The sequence below is a fragment of the Mus caroli genome, chromosome 11 (genome assembly GCF_900094665.2).
Source record: "Mus caroli chromosome 11, CAROLI_EIJ_v1.1, whole genome shotgun sequence".
NCBI classification, from domain to species: Eukaryota; Metazoa; Chordata; class Mammalia; order Rodentia; family Muridae; genus Mus; species Mus caroli.
In genome coordinates this window covers 7,979,113-7,991,237 of record NC_034580.1, presented here as the reverse complement: position 1 = coordinate 7,991,237, position 12,125 = coordinate 7,979,113, and the positions used below count along the sequence as shown (strand labels likewise).

At 36.0% G+C, this 12,125-nt stretch overlaps 1 protein-coding gene across 2 annotated transcripts in view; it reads left to right on the top strand.

The window, feature by feature from the left end:
* Positions 1 to 12,125, top strand: part of Zpbp (zona pellucida binding protein) — a 161,924-nt gene that overhangs the window by 15,301 nt on the left and 134,498 nt on the right. The window lies entirely within an intron of this gene.

The following is a 12,125-nucleotide window of genomic DNA, read 5'->3' as shown; positions in this document are numbered from 1 at the left end:
TTTGTGACTATTGTGAAGGGTCTTGTTACCCTAATTTCTTTCTCAGCCCGTTTATCCTTTGTGCAGAGAAAGGCCACTGATTTGTTTAAATTAATTTTATATCCAGCTACTTCACTGAAGTTGTTTATCAGGTTTAGGATTTCTCTGGTGGAATTTTTGGGGTCACTTAAGTATACTATCATATCATCAGCAAATAGTGATATTTTGACCTCTCCTTTCCAATTTGATCTACTTTTGTTGTCTAATTCCTCTGGCTAGGACTTCTAGTAATATATTGAATAATCAGGGATAGAGTGGGCAACCTTGTCTAGTCCCTGATTTTAGTGGGATTGCTTCAAGTTTGTCTCCATTTAGTTTGATGTTGGCTACTGGTTTGCTGTATATTACTTTTCTATGTTTAGGTATGGGCCTTGAATTCCTGATCTTTCCAAGACTTTTCTCATGAATGGGTGTTGGATTTTGTTAGATGCTTTCTCAGCATTTAATCAAATGATCATATGGTTTTTTTCTTTGAGTTTGTTTATATAGTGGATTACATTGATGGATTTTCATATACCACACCATCCCTGCATCCCTGAGATGAAGCCTACTTGATCATGATCGATGATTGTTTGATGTGTTCTTGGATTTTGCTATTGAGAATTTTATTGAGTATTTTTGCTTTTATAGTCATAAGGGAAATTGGTCTGAAGTTCTCTTTCTTTGTTGGGTCTTTGTATGGTTAGGTATCACAATAATTCTGGCTTCATAGAACAAATTGGGTAGAGTAGCTTCTGTTTCTATTTTGTGAAATAGTTTGAGGAGAATTGTAATTAGGTCTTCTTTGAAGGTCTGATAGAACTCTGCTCTAAACCCTTCTAGTCCTGGGCTTTTTTTGGTTGGGAGACTATTAATACTGCTTCAGTTTCTTCAGGGGATATGGGACTGTATAGATATTTTATCTGATCCTGATTTAACTTTGGTACTTGGTATCTGTCTAGAAAATTGCCCATTTCATCCAGATTTTCCAGTTTTGTTGAGTATAGACTTTTGTCATAGGATGTAATGATTTTTTGGATTTTCTCAGTTTCTGTTGTTGTTAATTATTTTCATTTCTGATTTTGTTAATTAGGAGACTGTCCGTGTGCTCTCTACTTAGTCTGGCTAAGGGTTTATCTGTCTTGTTGATTTTCTCAAAGAACCAGCTCCTGGTTTGGTTGATTCTTTGAATAATTCTTTTGTTTCCACTTGGTTGATTTTGCCCTTGGGTTTGATTATTTCCTGCCTTATATTCCTCTTGGGTGAATTTGCTTCCTTTTGTTCTAGAGCTTTTAGGTATCCTGTCGAGCTGCTCCTGTATGCTCTCTCTAGTTTCTTTATGGAGGCACACAGAACTATGAGCTTTCCTCTTAGGACTGCATTCATTGTGTGCCATAATTTTGGGCACATTGTGGCTTCATTTACATTAAACTCTAAAAAGTCTTTCTTTATTTTTTCCCTGACCAAATTATCCTTGAGTAGAGTGTTCAGCTTCCACATGTATATGGGCTTTCTATTATTTATGTTGTTATTGAAGATCAACCCTAGTCTGTGGTGATGCATGGGGTTATTTCAGTATTTTTGTATCTGTTGAGGCCTGTTTTGTGACTGATTATATGGTCAGTTTTGGAGAAGGTACCATGAGGTGCTGAGAAGGTTTTAGGGTAAAATGTTCTATAGATATCTGTTAAATCCATTTGCTTCATAACTTCTGTTAGTTTCACTGTGTTTTTGTTTAGTTTCTGTTTCCAGGATCTGTGCATTGATAAAAGTGGAGTCTTGAAGTCTCTCACTATTATTGTGTGAGGTGCAATGTATGCTTTGAGCTTTACTAAAGTTTCTTTAATGAATGTGGATGCCCTTGCATTTGGAGCAGAGATGTTCAAATTGAGAGTTCATCTTGGTGGATTTTACCTTGATGAGTATGATGTTTCTTTCTTGTCTTTTTTGATTATAGGTTGAAAGTCGATTATATTTAGTATTTGAGTGGCTACTCTACCTTGTTTCTGGGGACCATTTTCTTGGACAATTGTTTTCCAGCTTTTTACTCTGAGGTAGTGTCTGTCTTTGTCCCTGAGGTGGCTTTCCTGTATGCATCAAAATGTTGTGTCTTATTTACGTATTCAGTCTGTTAGTCTATATCTTTTTTATTGGGGAGTTGGGTCCATTGATATTAAGAGATGTTAAGGAAAAGTAATTGTTGCTTCCTGTTATTTGTTGTTAGAGTTGAGATTCTGTTCATGAGATTATCTTTTTTTAGGTTTGTTGAAATATTACTTTCTTGGTTTTACTAGGGCATAGTTTCCCTCATTGTGTTGTTGTTTTCTCTTTTTTATCCTTTGAAGGGCTGGATTCGTGGAAAGATATTGTGTAAATATGGTTTTGTCATGGAATACTTTGGTTTCTCCATCTATAGTAGTTGAGAGCTTTGCTGGGTATAGTAGCCTGGGCTGGCATTTGTGTTCTCTTAGGGTCTGTATGACATTTGTCCAGTTTCTTATGGCTTTCATAGTCTCTGGTGAGAAGTCTGGTGTAATTCTGGTGGGTCTGCCTTTATATGTTACTTGACCTTTTTCACTTACTGCTTTTGATATTCTTTCTCTTTTTAGTGCATTTGGTGTTTTGATTATTATGTGTTGAGAGGAATTTCTTTTCTGGTCCAGTCTATTTGTAGTTCTGTAGGCTCCTTGTATGTTCATGGGCATCTCTTTGCTTAAGTTAGGTAAGTTTTCTTCTATAATTTTGTTGAAGATATTTACTGGCCCTTTCAGTTGAAAATTCTCTCTTTATACCTATTATCATTCTCTTTTGTACCTATTATTCTTAGGTTTGGTCTTCTCAGTGTCCTGGACTTCCTGGATGTTTTGAGTTAGGATCTTTTTGCATTTTCCATTTTTTTGATTGTTGTGTCCATGTTTTCTATGGAATTTTTTGCACTTGAAATTCTCTCTTCCATCTCTTGTATTCTGTTGGTGATACTTGCATCTATGGCTTCTGATTTCTGTCCTACGATTTCTATCTCCAGAGTTGTCTCCCTTTGTAATTTCTTATTGTTTCTACTTCCAGTTTTAGATACTGGATGGTTTTGTTCAATTCTGCCACCTGTTTGGTTGTATTTTCCTGCAATTCTTTAAGGAATTTTTGTGTTTCTTCTTTAAGGGCTTCTACCTTTTTAGCTGTGTTCTCCTGTTTTTCTTTAAGGGAGTTATTAATATCCTTCTTAATATCCTCTACCAGGATCATGAGATATGATTTATATCTGAATCTTGCTTTTCTGGTGTGTTAGTGTATCCAGGACTCATTGTGGTGGGAGTACTGGGTTCTGATGGTGCCAAGTAGTCTTAGTTTCTGTCGGTAAGATTCTTGCATTTGCCTTTCACCATCTGGTAATCTCTGGTGTTAGATGTTCTTGCTGTAGGTTTTTTTTTTTTTTCTTTGAGTTTGTTTGCATGGTGAGTTACATTGTTGGATTTTCATATTTTGAACCACCCCTGCATCCCTTGAATAAGGCCTACTTGATCATTGTAGATAATGTCTTTGATAATTGTAGATAATGTAGATAATGTTTTTGGATTCAGTTTGTTAAGTATTTTTCCATCAATGTTCATGAGAGAAATTGGTCTGAAGTTCTCTTTCTTTGTTGAGTCTTTGTGTGGTCTAGATATCAGGGTGACTGTTTCCTCATAGAATGAGTTTTGCAATGTTCCTTCTGTTTCTTTTTTATGGGATAGTTTGAGGAGTATTGGCATTAGTTCTTCTTTGAAAGTCTGGTAGGATTCTGCTCAAAATCTATCTGGCCCTTTGCTTTTTTGTTTGGGAGACTTTAAATGACTACTTCTAGTTCCTTAGTGGTTATAGTACTAGTCAAGATCAGTTTATCTAATCTTAATTTAGTTTTGGTAATTGGTATCTGTCTAGAAAATCATCCTTTCCATTTAGATTTTCCAATTTTGTAGTATATAGGCTTTTTGAAGTAAGACCTAATGATTCTTTGAATTTCTTCAGTGTTTGTTGTTATGGCTCCCTTTTCATTTCTGATTTTGTTAATTTGCATATTGTTTCTCTACCTTTTAGTTAATTTGGCTAATTTTTTGTCCATCTTGTTGATTTTCTCAAAGAACCAGGTCTTGGTTTCATTGATTCTTTTTATTGTCTTTGTTTCTTATTGATTGATTTCAACCCTGAGTTTGATTATTTCCTCCTGTTAAGTCCTCCTGGGCATGTTTGCTTCCTTTTTTTCTAGGACCTTCAGATATTCTTTTAATTTATTAGTGTGAGAACTCTCCAATTTCTTTATGAGGGCACTTAGTGCTATGAACTTTCTTCTTAGCTCTTTCATAGTGTCCCATAAGTTTGGGTATGTTGTGCCTTCACTTTCATTGAATTCTAGAAAGTCTTTAATTTGTTTATTTCTTCCCTGTCCCAGTGATCATTGAGTAGAGAGTTTTTCAGTTTCCATAAGTATGTAGGCTTTTTGTTGTTTCTGTTGTTGTTGAAGTACATCTTTAATACATGGTGATGTGATAAAATGCATGGAGTTATTTCAGTCTTCTTGTATTTCTTGAGGCTTACCTTGGATTTAATTATTTGATCAATTTTGGAGAAGGTTCCGTGAGGTACTGAGTATATTCTTTTGTTTGGGTGTAGCCCTGGCTGTTCTGGAACTCACTCTGTAGACTAGGCTGGCCTTGAACTCAGAAATCCACCTGCCTCTGCCTCCTGAGTGCAGGGATTAAAGGCGAGCACCACCATGCCTGGCTTGGGTGTTCTTTATTGATTCTGTTTTCATAGAAAAAAAAAATGTTTAGGTCTTGAGCAGTTTTATTCATTTTCTTCCACTGTTTGTGTTCTTCTGGATTTCTTTGAGGATATTATTAATTTCTTCCCACTGTTTGGTTTTCCTGGAATCAAGAGATTTATTCATTTTCTCTTTGAGAACCTTTATAATCTTCACACAGGAGGTTTTAAAGTCTTTTTCTTGTGCTTCAGCTATATTTAGGGCCTGCTGCGGTAGAGTTGCTGGACTCTGATAGAAACATACTGTCTTGGCTGTTATTGATTGTGTTTTTACAGTGGCATGTAAGCACTGGGAATTGACATAACAGGATTAGGTGCTAATTTTTGGTTTGTCTTTATAGGTGGGTGTTTTGTTCTTTGCTTTGTTTCCTCTGTTTCCCTGGCCTCTTCAGCTGGTGTGTTCACAGAGAATGCCTGAAAGCTGGGATAATGGATGATTTGGGGGAAGGAATGTTGAAAGAGAAGAATCTTGTGATTCATTGGGGATGGGGCAGAGAGGAGAGAGAGAGACCTCATCAAGTTTTCTGCTATAGAGCTGGGGGTTAGATTTTGGAGAGAGAAGGATTTGAGACTGTCGGAGCAGAAGGAGAGGTGAAGATCTGCAGTTATCCCACCTGCTTCCATGGCTTGTGGTTGTCAGTGGCTGCTTGCTGGAGTTCAGGGCTGGGAAAAAGCAAAGAATTGAGGAAGGAAGCTTTTTCAGGGAAGATCTGGGGGAACCCACAGAAGATGGGGCAGGGGTCAGGAGGCAGGGAAGGCTGCTGCAGATGTTACATTTTAGAGCTGAGGGTGGGGGTGTCTTCATTACCTGTTTTCCTGCCCTGCTCAACTGCTCCATATTTAGTCTTTATATCTTTGTATTTTGGTTTTGGCCTGTTTATTTTTGTTTTTTTTTACTATTTTAATGTTCATCATTAAGTAACTTATTTAAATTTGTTCTGAATTTTGAATATAAGCAATTACAGCTACAAACTTCTCTCATGACTGCCTTTGCAGTATCCTAGGGATTATGACTAATTTTCATTCAAGGAATTAAAAAAAATCCATTGATTTCTTCAATGACTCAGATGAGTCAAGATTTCATTATTTTATAATAATCTGACAATATAGATGAACTATTGTGTTTTTTGCTTTTATTAAGAGTAGCTTAGTTTGAGTTTTTATGCACTCGTGTCTGAAGGGAAGCCATCGATTTACACAGTAGAGAAAAATAAGACAAACACTGCTCATTCTATCTTGAGGAGACTCTGAGATTTACCTGTTGTCCACTGCTCTTATTTTTGAGAATCGTAAACATTTTTTGCTTTTCCATAGATAATGCATCTCTAAAACTTTCTCAAGACTGTAATATTAAACATTGAATAAAAGTTATTTAAATATGATAAAAAGAGTAGCTTTATGGTCTAAAATGTGCTGTATTTTTAGAAAGATTTATGGATTACTGAGAAAAGATTCCACAGCTGTTGGGTGGCCTTGCTGTGGTGTTTGAATTCACTAGGAATGACCAAAGACCTAGACTTAATTCACATTTATATTAAATGAATTTATTTTTCCTGCTAACAGAAGGATGGCAGCTTTAGAGACAGCATAATATGCAGAAGAGGGCGTGGTTAAGGTGGGATTTTCAAGGCAGACATCAGAAATTCACAACTTGGCAGGAAAATTGTTTTACATCCCTCAGTTGTTGATCCCTCTGCCTCCTCCTGGCTCTTTAGTAAAAGACCATTTCATCCCCTTACCATGCAAGGAGCAGGCTGTACAGAAGCAAAGGCAGCTGTTAATACTTCATAGCCATTATTCTATTCTCGCCTCACCTGCAGGCCACTAGGCCCCGGAGTGAAAGGTCAGTAGGCCTGAAGGGATACCAGGCTTCATGTTAAGCTTCTTTAGTCATCACAGGGAACCAGTTTAACTTATTCCTTGGATCTGTGCACTCAAATGATGGGCTAGAGAAGCTCATTTCTGGGCCAGAAAAAAACACAATGCTGTCATGTTAGAGCTGGCTGTCATATCCCCACAGTATATCCTATAACTGTCTGCCTATTAAATTCATTTAATCTATTTAACCCTGGATTTCCTTTTATTTACTCTGAATAATCTACTGGCTAAAGAGAATGACGTATTGATTGAATACTTGTCCAGCCCAATACCTGTCTTTACATCTATGTTCAAAAAGGTTTGTTTTATGAAATTAGGTAATCTAATATTTAATTCACATCTATATATAATTATTTTGTTTTTATGAAAGTTTGTTACTTTTATTAGTATCCAGTATTCTTCTTGTTTATGACTAACTTAGGCTTGGATATGCTTTGTTAGGTATGAGGGTAGAAACCCCTACTTTGTTTTAAATTTCTCTTGGAATATCATTTCCATCATTCTGTTTTAGCGAGTGAGGGGAGATTATAGTTTTTTAATAGAAAAGTAGTTGGATATTGTTTTAAAAACTATCCAGTCAGTCGCCAGTCTGTATTTAAGGTTACTATTGAGATATTTAACTTAAGTTTAGTTAAAAGGTATTTAACTTTTTTCTTCATCTGAGTGGTTTGCTGGTTTGTTGAATTAATAAAACTTGAGTATCATTTGTTACCCATTCTTTTGGTGAGATTTACTCATTCTAGAGGTTCTGTGCTTGTGTCTTGTTTTTCTTTCTCCTCTATTTCCTATTCTATTAGGTTTGTTCTGTAGTTGCTGGTTTTGTGTTTAGGAATTGCTTAGTTTAAGATTATCATAGATCTCTCTTTATCCCCTACTCTCAAAGGATAACTTTGTTAGATATATTAGTCCTGGTGCACAGTTATTTTGCTTCAGGAACTGTATATATATATATATATATATATATATATATATATATATATATTTACATATATATATATATATTTACATATATATATATATAATCTTCATAAGCTCCTGGAGTTTAGATTTTTTGCTGAGAAGAGTGCTTTTACCTTGGTGTTTCTCCCTTGTAGTTTTGAGTATTCATTGTGTCTCTATTCTTGGTATTGTAATCATAGTATGATAATAGTGTTTTTTTTCCCTCTATCTTTTTGTATCTATTAGTGTTTCTAAATTCCTCATGTAACTTAATGTGGTTCTTGTTTTGATTATTGTTCCTTTGTTGCTATATGAGTATATTAATTTTGAACCTAGTTTTCAGTCTCTTGTATTCATTTTTTTGTTTGCCTATTCTAGAACATTGGCAGGTGTTGGGTGGTAGTGAGTCCTCACTGGAAACTGATTCATCCCTGCCCTTTAGGTTGGACCTGGTTGAGGGTAAGAGTTGGACCAGCTTGTCAGGGTTAGTTGTGAGCTTAAGGCTACAGGCATTGTAGAAGCATCTTTGTATACTAAGAGCTTCTCTTGGCTCCTGACTTTGGTGATCAGTTGTTGGAAAGGCTCCTCCTTGCTCCAGGAGGTCCCTGGCTTGTGTCCCTAGGAACAGCTCATGTCCAAGCTTTCGGCCATCTCCCAAGCACTTTGGAAAGAGTACTGACATCTGCACCAGAGGGGAAAAGCTGCAGGAGGCAGCACTTTGCCTACAGGTCTGAGCTTTGGATCCTTACTGTTGATTTTCTTATATTAATATTTTTAGGTTGGTAAAAGTGTTTGATTAATTCCCAGAGTTCTAGAAATTGTTATTTTCATCAGTTTTATAAGTGAGATGATTTTTAGTGTTCATTGTTCTGCTACTTTCATTGATTTCACCTGCTGCAACTTTTACACTTGGATTATATCTTTTTTATGTAACAGATCTCCTTTTTATTGCCTCATTATATTGGAAAGTATTAAATTAATTCTTAAAATTAACATTTGGATTCTGCAAGTAATATCTCCATAAAAGGTTGATTTTTAATTTATTTTTGATTGGTATTAAAGTTTAAATATCTTGGCTTCACATTATCTGGCTGCCTTGTGTTTTATGGTAATGCCTTGAGTTCCTGATGTTGTGAAGTCTTTCAGCATCTGTTTGTTGACATTATTATTATTATTACTAGTCATATCTGTGATCCTGATTAATGTGTTCACTTTTTATTTATTATTTTGAATTGAGTTCAGTTTTTATTCACTCAGACATTAATCTTATTCATTGGGAATTTATTTAATTTTTATTAGGCCTATATCATTTCATTTTATGGTGCATGAGATAAAGGCCATTTTATATGTCTGACTTCATGCTTACTCAAAGAGTTTGGGCCTGATCATCTAGAGGTAGAGGTTCCACAACAGAGGACCCAATTATTCTTGTCACTCATATAGGAGCCAGAACTCCAGTAGCTGAGCCTAGTGCAGCCATCTTCCCACATCCTTACAGTATAGAATGTCACTCAGCACTTCAATGCCTCCTAAACTAAAGGTTATGTTGCCTTTGTGCACAAGTTTCCTCAATTGTGTCTTTGAAGGAGTTACTTTTTATTTGTATTTACTTGTATTGTTTATTCCAGTTGATTATCTTTGGCTTTGCAAGTGACTTCTTAAGATTAAATCTGTTATCTTAGGTTGTATAGGATTAACAGAAATTACTATTTAAAGAATTAATATTTTATGTGTACTTTTGTCATTAAGGATTTTTTGATAATTCAAAGAAAATATTGTTTTGGATTTGAAAAAATATTTGACTTTAGGACATTAGTATATCTGGAATTTACTTTTTTATATAATGTAAGGTATAAATATAATTTTACTTTTGCCTATATAGTAACTTTTTGATCATAATAATGCCTTTTTGTTTCTAACATCTAAAGATTCCATTTCCATCATTATGCTGTTTTCTCTAGACTCATTGATCACACATTACATGTTTTACATTATCATGTTTTATTTAGTATAACTTTTTATAATTTTAATTTCTGTTGAAAAAGGATTTTGCATGATCATAGTTTTTTTCCGCAAGTCCCCCCAGTTCTTCCCCAAGACCCACCAAATCCACAATTTTCTCATTAGAAAACAGGCAACTAAAAGCAAAACAAAACAAAACAAAAACAGGAAAACTAACCATAATAGAACAAAGCAAACAGAAAAAAAAATGGACAAAGGCGGTGAGAACACATACAGTTACCGAGATATACACATTTGTACACAAGAGAAATCCCACAAAAACACAACCATAATATATAAGAAAAGATGTATGAGGTTAAAAAAAAATTAAACAAACAAAATGCCCAGACAAATAATTATGAGACAGAGGCAGGTGGATTTCTGAGTTCGAGGCCAGCCTGGTCTACAAAGTGAGTTCCAGGACAGCCAGGGCTATACAGAGAAACCCTGTCTCGAAAAAAAACCAACCAACCAACCAACAAACAAAAAAACCCAAAACCCAAAACCCAAAACCAAAACAAAAAACTTCCAAAGATACCATTGATAATGTTTTACGTTGGCCATCTGCTGCTGGGCATGGGGCCTGCCCTTAAGTGTGGCTTATATACCTAATGAGACTCCATTGGAGAAAACTAATTTTCCTTTGTTACTTGGAGATTGCCTCTAGGTTACAAATGGGGGCTTGTTTCTGCTCAACACTGGGACCCCGTCTGATTTAGACATATGCAGGTCCTGTGTATGCTGACACAGTCTCTGTGAGTTCATATGTGCATGTGCATCAGTCTTGCTGTGTTTAGGCTGCCTTGTTTTGTTGGTGTCTTTTGTCCCCATTGGCTCTAACGATATTTCTGCCTCCTCTTCTGCAAGGTTCACTTGATCACGACATCCCATTTAAGATTGAGTATTCCAAGGTCTGTCACTCTTTGCATATTGTCTAGTGGTCAGTCTCTTTATTTGCTCCTGTGTCTTAAAAGAGAAAGCTTCTCTGATGATGGCCGAGCAAGAATGATCAATGAATATAAATAACAGAATGCAGTTAAGAGTAATTTTTTTGCTGTGTTCCTTTAGCAGAAGAGTAGTGTTTGGTCATCCCCTAGGTCCATACCCCATTTAATCTCAAGTTCATGGCTACCTGAGCATTGTCAGGCAGGGTTTTCATCTCATGGAGTGGGTCTTAAATCTAATCCGATAGTGGTCGGTTATTCCTGACAACTTTTGTGCCACTTTTGCACCATTGTTTAATACAGATGGATCACAGTTGTAGATTGAGGGTTTCCAGATTGGTTGCTGGTTAGCTTTCTCCTGTGGTTAGAGAGTAGAGTACCTTTGAGTACCATGGGCACTAGTTGATGAAGGCTATAGGTAGGCACCAGTTCCACTTCTTCATGTTCAATGAGTTATGTAGGTGTTACCTTCATCAATAAGGTCTTGCCATCAGTTTGTGGAGAGCAACTAATAATCTTGGGAATATAACCTAGGTTGTTCAGAGATTTTCATGGGACCTCTTTCTCCAACAACTCAATTATTTGTAACCTATTCCTACACTGGAGATTTCATTTGGTGATGAGAGATATTTAGTTTAGGCTTTGCCTCTCCCTGTTTAGTCATTCCATTTGGACTTCCTTCACATATCTATATATTTTAAGAAGCTTCTACTCTAGTAGATTTCAATGTGAATTCTCAAATGGTCCTCAGTTCTAGCTGTTTTTGCTTGTATTCCTTCCACTACCCTCTCTTACCTTCCCATCTCTGATTCTTCCTTCCATTCTACTTACCTAATGTCCATCTATAACTGTACATTATATTTCCCCTTCCTAGAGAGATCCCTATTAATACCTAATCTCAATGCCTAATCTCTTTGCCCACATATGTATACACACACACACACACACACACACACACACACACACACACACACACAAACAGGTGTGTGTGTGTGTCTGCTCATCAGACTTAAAAGTTAACATCCACATATAAGAGAATACATGCCTTATTTGTGTTTTTAGGTCTGAGTTACTTTCACTCTGGATGACTTTTTCCTAGCTCCATCCATTTACCTGGGAATTTCATAATTTCATTTTTTTTTATTTCATTGTTATTGTTGTTCTGAACAACTGAGTAACCTTTTTTTGTGTGTAAATGTACCATGTTTTCTTGATCCATTAATCCACTGATGGATATGTAAAGTGTTTGCAATTTCTGGCTATTATAAATAAATAAATGAACACGGATAAGCAAGTGTCTCTGTGGTAGGATATTGAGTCCTTTGGGTGTAGGCCCAGGAGTGGTATAAAGCTGGCCCTTGGGTAGATCTGTTCCCAGCTTCTTGTACCTCTAGTTTTCATTATTACTTTCTTTACTTTTCTTAATAGAATTGTTTTAAATAAGTATAAATACATTTTAAAAATCAGTATTTAAAAGATTCTTAAAACAAACACTGGCTCATCTGGCCGGATCAGCACCGGGGTAGCTAGAGCTCAGGGTCGGCTGAC